Below are 9447 nucleotides of genomic sequence, written 5' to 3' on the forward strand. Positions count from 1 at the left end.
GTGAAATGTGGACTGGCTCCTGAGGCCACTTCTTGCTAGTACTCCGACGTATCTCAAGGACACGGGGGACTTCCTCCAGGCACTCCAGTTTTTTGAGTGGCGGAGGGAGTTCAGCCTGGTGTCCTTGGACGTCGAGAGTCTTTATACCAGGATTCCTGATGATTTAGGACTCCGGGCCATCAATCTCGTACTCAGTAAGAGCGATAAGGGAACAATGTTCAATAGCTTCATTCTTGAAGCACTTGACCTAGTTCTCACCAGCAATGTGTCTGTGAAGGTTCTCATTTATCCAGGTCATGGTATTTATCTGTAAAAAATAATTCAAACGCAAAAACACAAAATGCAATTGCACTCTGCAACCAGCACTCTGCCCTGCCTTTATGCTGGATGTTGAATAAGGCATTGGTGTACATTTTGGCCAAAGCGTAATAAGCCACTCACCATGTCAAGGTCGCCCTAATGAGTGGTCCCTAACACTAGTTCCTACCTTTTATGGGCCATGACAGCCACACAAAGTCTAGGGAGCGCAGGTACAGCATGCACGCCAAGCACACTCTGCTCTTAACCCCGTCCGGTGCCATTACAGCTTTCATGCATGCTGAGCCCACTATATACTTCTCCTGGAGCCCATTGGCTACAGGTAGGTGCTATATAAGCAGACTCAGTTTTATACTGACTTTAAAACCAGCCTCCAGGGCATACTAACTGGTCAGGTGTGCATGACTGCTTGGAGATCGCCACGCCTCCAATATATACTACAAAGAACAAATATGGGGGATTCAGCCCGCACAACTCCTAGCAGGTGCAGATTGCTATGGCGAAATACAGATACAAATGCAAAAACACAAAATGCAATTGCACTCTGCAACCAGCACTCTGCCCTGCCTTTATGCTGGATGTTGAATAAGGCATTGGTGTACATTTTGGCCAAAGCGTAATAAGCCACTCACCACGTCAAGGTCGCCTTAATGAGTGGTCCCTAACACTAGTTCCTACCTTTTATGGGCCATGACAGCCACACAAAGTCCAGGGAGCGCAGGTACAGCATGCACGCCAATCACACTCTGCTTTGTAGTATATATTGGAGGCGTGGCGATCTCCAAGCAGTCATGCACACCTAACCAGTTAGTATGCCCTGGAGGCTGGTTTTAAAGTCAGTATAAAACTGAGTCTGCTTATATAGCACCTACCTGTAGCCAATGGGCTCCAGGAGAAGTATATAGTGGGCTCAGCATGCATGTTGGTACTTGCATCCCTGGATCCGGGGTTAAGAGCAGAGTGTGCTTGGCGTGCATGCTGTACCTGCGCTCCCTGGACTTTGTGTGGCTGTCATGGCCCATAAAAGGTAGGAACTAGTGCTAGGGACCACTCATTAAGGCGACCTTGACGTGGTGAGTGGCTTATTACGCTTTGGCCAAAATGTACACCAATGCCTTATTCAACATCCAGCATAAAGGCAGGGCAGGGTGCTGGTTGTAGAGTGCGATTGCATTTTGTGTTTTTGCGTTTGTATCTGTATTTCGCCATAGCAATCTGCACCTGCTAGGGGTTGTGCGGGCTGAATCCCCCATAAAGAATAATTCAAGGCAACTGGAAGTACTGTAGATTTCTTGAAAACGTTTCACTCGTTCTTCCAACGAGCTTTCTCAATTCTGAGTGACTGTACTAAAATTCTGGGAAAAAGGGAAGTCTTTATCACCTACTGACTCCAATTAGGATAATGGAATCAACACCTTTGACCCAATGCTCACAGACCGGACGTTTAGCGTCTCCCACTCCCGCACCACCTCCTCGTCTCATGCCCTCTCTGTTGGTGTCCCGCAAGGCTCTGTCCTAGGACCCCTGCTCTTCTCAATCTACACTTTTGGCCTGGGACAGCTCATAGAGTCCCATGGCTTTCAGTATCACTCCTATGCTGATGACACACAAATCTACCTTTCTGGTCCAGACATCACCACCTTACTATCAAGAATCCCACAATGTCTATCTTCTATATCATCCTTCTTCGCCTCTCGCTTTCTTAAACTTAACATGGATAAGACAGAATTCAGAATCTTTCCCCCATCTTGTTCAACCCCCCCAACAGACCTATCTATCACGATCAATGGCTGCACATTATCCCCAGTCAAAAAAGCCCGCTGCCTTGGAGTGACCTTAGATTCTGCCCTTTCCTTCCGACCGCACATCCAAGCCCTTTCCACCACCTGCCGCCTCCAACTCAAAAACATCTCCCGCATCCGTGCTTTCCTTAACTTTGAATCTGCGAAAATGCTCGTACATGCCCTCATTATCTCCCGCCTAGACTACTGCAACATTCTCCTCTGTGGCCTTCCATCTAGCACCCTCGCACCCCTCCAATCTATCCTCAACTCCGCTGCCCGACTAATCCACCTCTCACCTTATTACTCCTCTGCCTCTCCCCTCTGCCAATCCCTTCACTGGCTCCCCATTGCCCAACGAATCCACTTCAAAGTACTGACAAACACATACAAGGCCGTCCATAACCTGTCCCCTCCCTACATCTCTGAGCTACTTTCCCGATACATCCCCACACGCACTCTCCGATCCTCACAAGACCTCCTTCTCTCCTCTCCTCTTATCGCCTCTTCCCACAATCGACTCCAAGATTTCTCCCGTGCATCCCCCATACTCTGGAACTCGCTACCCCAACATATCAGACTCTCACCTACAGTGGAATCCTACAAAAGAAACCTGAAAACCCACCTCTTCAGACAAGCCTACAACCAATGACCCTGCTGTCTCTATACCGCCATGACCAACTCAACCCGCACCTACTGTGTCCTCCTCCCATACCATGTAGACTGTAAGCCCTCACGGGCAGGGCCCTCTCTCCTTCTGTACCAGTTTGTAACTCATCTTGTTTATGATTAGTACAATTGTCTGTTATGTATGTGCACCGCTTATCATATGTACAGCGCTATGGAATGAATGGCGCTTAAATAATTAATAATAATAATGCTGGGTATAATTACCAGATATGGATTCAGTTACATATTTATTCCCAGAATTTTTGTACAATCACTCAGAATTGAGAAAGCTCGTTGGAAGAACGAGTGAAACGTTTTCAAGAAATCTACAGTACATCCAGTTGCCTTGAATTATTCTTTACAGATATATACCATGACCTGGATAAATGAGAACCTTCACAGACATATTGCAACACATTTTGGGGGAAACCCTTAAAACTTGTACGAGAATATGAAGAGACAGCAAGAAAACTGGCAGACTATAGAAACCACCTGCGCTTCAACCTCAGATGCCGAAAACTGGGGCTGGTACCATGCAGCATCAGTTTGGACTCCACGGTGAAGGGTCACAGAGCTGAGATGATTCTACAGAAAGCCCAGAAGCAACTACTAAATGAACGGGTACGACAGACCCATTTCACAGTTGAAGCCTTGAAACAAACTATCAGTCACCTGGAAGAGGACCTGATTTTGCAGCTACCCGCTGAAATGTAGAGGAAAGTAGCAGATTTCACAGTACATGCACAGCTAGCTCAGCACACTAAGAGCAAGGAGAGGCAGAAGAACAAGTTCTGCATTTTGTTATCTCGAACTGCAAACAGCCATACTAGTGAGGAACTGACATGGAGGCGAAAGGAGGAAACAAGGACAGTGCAAAACAAAGAGAAATGCGTGCAGAATCTTTCAGACCGGGTTCTCACCCAGCCTGAGATGGATGTCCTTGTGAAAGGGTTGAATTTCGCAATCACACCAAGAACCAAACCAATAGTTGATATTATTTCAGCCACTGAAGCCTCAATCCACAGCAACAAAGTACCCCAGGGTGAGGCTGAACAACTTCGTCTTAAAGTGTCTGCAGCTCTGGCCAGTGCCAAACCACCTCCTTCAAACTTGACTGGAGAAGAAAGGAAGGCGGTTACATCCCTGAAGAAAGACACAAACATCACCATCCTCCCTACGGATAAAGGAAGATGCACAGTTGTACCTAATACGTCTGACTACGATGCCAAGGTGACCACACTCCTGGATGATAACAACACATATGAGGCCCTAAGACGGGACCCAACCAGTGGCTACAAGAAGAAGGTTATAGAACTACTACAACAACTAGAAAACGACAAAATCATTGATCATGATGGCCATGTATCATCGCCTCTACCCTGGGGAAGCCCCTCCATGTATTTATGGACTTCCTAAGATACATAAGGACGGGACCCCTCTCAGGCCAATTGTCAGCAGCATCAACTCTGTGACCTACAATGTGGCCAAATACTTAGCCAGAATCCTAGCGCCCTTGGTTGGAAACACACAACATCACATACAGAACTCTCAGGATTTCACCACGAAAATCCAGAACTTGGTATTGGGCACAGAAGAAACAATGGTCTCCTATGATGTTACATCCCTCTTCACCTGCATACCCACTACAGAGGCAATTGAAACAGTCAGGAAGCAGTTGCTATTAGACAACACCTTAGGATGCAGAACAGAACTTAGCCCAGACCAAGTGTGTTCCTTACTGGACCTTTGTCTGAGTACCACCTACTTCAAGTATAAGGACAAGTTCTACAAGCAAAAACATGGCTGTGCTATGGGATCGCCAGTCTCGCCTATTGTAGCGAACCTGTATATGGAGGAAGTAGAAAGGAAAGCCCTGACCACTTTCAAGGGAATTACACTGAGTCATTGGTTCAGATATGTGGATGACACTTGGGTAAAAATTCATAAACAAGAGTTACAGGCTTTCACCGACCACATCAACTCAGTGGATCATAACATCAATTTCACGCGGGAAGATATGCAGAACAAACTGGCGTTTCTAGGACTGTCTTATAACAGTGGAAGAGGGAAGGAAGCTGGGAATAGAGGTCTATCGAAAACCAACACACACAGACCAGTACCTGCTATTTGATTCCCACCATCCTCTAGACCACAAACTGGGAGTCATCCAGACTCTACACCACCGGGCAGAGAAAATCCCCACCAGCACAGAGGCCAAGGCGAAGGAACTCAAACACCTCAGAGGGGCACTTAAAACTTGTGGGTATCCAGTTTGGGCCTTTGTCAAAACAGAAGGAAGGAGAAGAAAGACCACCAAGACTACCAGTGAGGGCGAGAAGCATGACAGACGCAAGAATATGGTTATCCCATATGTAGCTGTGGTGTCTGAGAAACTCAAAATGATTTTTAATAAACATCACATTCCTGTTTGCTTTAAACCCAGCAACACACTGAGGCAACAACTGGATCACCCCAAAGACCCAACGCCTAAACACAAGATGGACAACATTGTGTACGCAGTCCAGTGCAATGAGGAATGCTCAGAACTGTATATTGGCGAAACAAAACAACAACTACATCAGCGTATGGCTCAGCATAGAAGAGCCAAAACCTCTGGTCAAGATTCAGCCGTGTACTTACATCTAATAGGAACAGGTCACACCTGTCAAGTACGTGTTTTGGATAAGGAGGCCGATTGGTACAAACGAGGCGTGAAGGAGGCCATCTACGTAAAAATGGAGAAGCCAAGCTTGAATAGAGGTGGGGGGTTAGACATCTATTGTCTGCCACATACAATGCTGTCTTGACACCTTTTTCTGGGAAGTATTTATCAACTACTGACTCCAATAAGGATAATGGAATCAACACCTTTGACCCAATGCTGGGTATAATTACCAGATGTGGATTCAGTTACATATTTATTCCCAGAATTTTTGTACAATCACTCAGAATTGAGAAAGCTCGCTGGAAGAACGAGTGAAACGTTTTCAAGAAATCTACAGTACGTCCAGTTGCCTTTGAATTATTCTTTACAGATATTCACCAGCAATGTGTTTCAGTTTGATGGTCAGTGGTACCGCCAGGTACTAGGTACTGCAATCGGCACGCCCATGTCGTGCACATTTGCAAACCTGTACCTGGCGGTATTCAAAGAGACATACATATTCTCGGTGGGTAACCCCTTCCTGCGGTTCATACATTTATTTTTACTCTATGTCGATGATATTTTCCTGGTCTGGTCGGGTGGCGAGGAGTCGTGTTGCGAATTCCTGGACTACCTTAACGCGCACAACCGAATGAACATGCGATTCACCCTCAATTTTGGGGGTGAGTCGCATGACTTTCTGGATGCGCGCGTCATAGCTATGGATGGTGTATTACACACCACGGGCTTTCGTAAGCCCACAGCGACTAACTCGCTGCTCCACCAGACCAGTTTTCACCCGCCGTCTGTGAAGGGAGCCGTCCTATACGGACAATTTGTCAGTTTGCGGAGGATCAACGACACTGATGCCGGGTTTTATAGAGTGGTCTCAGCAGCCCTAAGGAGGGCAGCTGCACTAGATCGGAACTCATTGCTGGCTGAGAAGGACAGGAGTATTGAACAACCTTGTTTTGCCTTCGCATTTAAATACAGTCTCGCCACAGATATTATTAAACGGGTCATAAATGAAAATTGGGATCTGTTGAAAGGGGATCAAGCTTTGAGCAACCTCACCAGTCAACGACTATTGGTCACGTTCAGAAAGTGTCCAACTCTTAAAGATAAGTTGGTCAATAGTGTACTCCACAAATCACAGGTGGAGACTTGGCTCACGAGTAAAAAATCAAGAGGAAACTATAAGTGTGGCATTGTTCTTTTTGTGCATTAAATGTGTAGCAAGTGGCTACAAATAGGAGGAGTTAAACACGTTGTGCGGGATTTTATAACTTGCCGTACACCCTATGTTGTTTATGTTTTTTGTCCATGCAAGAGATTTTATATTGGCAAAACAATTTGTCCACTTTTTTGAGCGAATACGGGAACATGTCAACTCTATTGGTTCAGGCAAGGGATGTCCCCGCTTGATCGACCATATCAGAGCTGCGCATGGTGGTCATCCGCGTTGTTTTTCCTTTGCGGGAGTAGAACAGGGTCTACCCATCCCTAGGGGAGGGGATCGACACCGGCTGCTCCTGCAGAGGGAAGCAAGGTGGATCTTACTCACCAGAGCCACCGGGGCTGAACGACATGAAATGACATGTCTGTATTCCTTTAAGATTTGAAGTAGGACACCAGGTAACCCATATGTATTGAACCTTGTCAGGTTAAGATTTTTGGACCCCTTGAGAGATTTTTTACTCTCTTGTATAGAAATTGCTTCTATATGCTACATGAATTAGTAATATTATTGTACAGTGATACGCAATATATGAGTATGTTAGTATGACTATGAAGATTGAACTAACTATTGGTATTGATTTGCATGCGTTTGTCCTCTTCCCATGTATGGTTTTAATGTCACTAACTTGCGGCGCACAGCTGTTGCCGATGGCTTCGACTGCGGGGTGTCGCTTCTATAAAGCGCAACACTGCGTGATGACGTCTATAGCAGCCAGAAGAAGCGCGATAGTACGCGTAAAAAGGCCGCAGCCACTAATCAACTGCAATAGTTCGTCCGCCCCAGCACCCCATCCACTATGGTCCTGAAGAAGGAAGATCAAAGAGATACATGTTCACTACTTCGGCGAGTGCCGCATGATACTTTGTTATCTTCTCTATATGCCACATTCGATTTTGCTTGCTCTCTATATGCTGAGCACCACACATGAAGATTTAATTACTGCATTAGCCAGAGGACGTTGCTGGATTTGCTACCTGATATAGCAGCAGTGCCGCCGCAGTCTGTTCTTATTTAACATTCCATTGTCAGCTCAGGCCCCTACTGCTTTCCTGGTAGCTACGCCACTGCCATGCAAGATATACCACAACCCTGCCTTCAGCCTCTCCAGCATAGAGTCCCAAATAAGATACCTCAAGCCCTGTGCTTTTCAGCCACTCCAGCATACAGTCCCATGTAAATACATCACTCCTCTGCCTTTAGCTCCATCCAGCATACAGTCCCAAATAAGATACCTCACGCCCCCTGCCTTCAGCCCCTTCAGCACACAGTACCATGTAAAATACATCACTCCCTCTGCCTTCAGATCCCTCCAGCATACAGTCCCATGTAAGATACATTACAACCCTGCCTTTAGCCTCTCCAGCATACAGTCCCATGTAAATACCTAACTCCCTCTGCTTTCAGCCCCTCCAGCATACAGTCCTATGTAAATACATCACTCCCTCTGCCTTCAGCCCCTCCAGCATACAGGCCCATGTAAATACATCACTCCATCTGACTTCAGCCCCTCCAGCATACAGTCCTATGTAAATACATCACTCCCTCTGCCTTCAGCCCCTCCAGCATACAGTCCCATGTAAATACATCACTCCCTCTGCCTTCAGCCCCTCCAGCATACAGTCCCATGTAAATACATCACTCCCATTTTATGGGTCCATACTTTATTAACTAAGTAGAAGGACATGTAGGGCATAAATAGTAAGTGCAGGGACGTCCCCCATGTATGCCCTACATATCCTGCTACTTAGGTATGTATGGACCCATAAAAGGTCCTCTTACAGATACAGAAAGAAGTGGCCAAAGGAGGAAAAAGGCACTCATAGGGTGAGTAGGTTCAGAACAGGCTTCCAATTCAGGCAGAATGGTGTTGCTCACCTGCTGTCGTTGCACCTAATGTTCAGTGCAACTGTACTGGAGGCGAGTAGGAGTGGTTTAAGTTTTGCTGGTTGGTGCTGCCGGTTACGTCCGTGTTCACCTTTGGCGGGGGCCAGGCCGCCGTCTGGGTCAGTGTGTGAAGTATGTATCCACTGGACTCTGGGGTCGAGTGGAGGGTGGACCATAGGCGCAAAACACAACCAGAGTTTTATTTCAAACCAATAGTTTTTTTTATTTTTGTTATCGTGACAACGCGTTTCGGGGTTCTGTGGACCCCTTTTTCAAGTCTAAAAAACATGTACATACACATTATATAAAAAGGGATAATAGTAATAATAATATGTCCGTCAAGCTTAGATTTAGATGTAGATATAAATGAATGAATGGATACATATATACGTCAATACCATGATGTCAATAAAAAGTAAAAAATTATATAATATAATAAAAATATAAACAACTATCAATTGTAAAATATGTAAATAAAAATGTAAATATATATATATATATATATATATATATATATATATATATAAATATGAGGCGCCAATTGGCTGAAAATAAATAGCTGTTTGCAGGGCGCTTGTAAGGTTAAACAATCTTGATATACATATGCAATATAAAGTTTAAGCAGTTAAATATTAAATTTCATGGTAAAAATGCCAATACGATTAGTCAAAAAAGAGACGCAGGATGGGCATTGCATTATTGCTACAGCGTCACTTTTGTAAGTTTTAGCTGAGGGTCAATGAACCTATACGGTGGATACATAATATATAAAAGAAAAAAAAGAAAAAACAAAAAAACAAAAACAACCAAGGGCATGATGTGCTATTGGGTGGTAATATAAGGACTGAGGGTGAAGGCATGATAAGGTGTATACAAGAGGAAGTGGTGAGGGGAAGGAAGAGAAACAAGCG

The 9447-nt window shown here is 45.2% G+C and overlaps 1 pseudogene; it reads left to right on the plus strand.

Moving 5' to 3' along the window:
* Positions 1-3141: 3141 nt before the first annotated feature.
* On the plus strand, positions 3142-7039 carry LOC122921287 (annotated as a pseudogene).
* Positions 7040-9447: the final 2408 nt, after the last annotated feature.

The sequence above is a fragment of the Bufo gargarizans genome, chromosome 11 (assembly GCF_014858855.1).
Source record: "Bufo gargarizans isolate SCDJY-AF-19 chromosome 11, ASM1485885v1, whole genome shotgun sequence".
Taxonomy (NCBI): domain Eukaryota; kingdom Metazoa; phylum Chordata; class Amphibia; order Anura; family Bufonidae; genus Bufo; species Bufo gargarizans.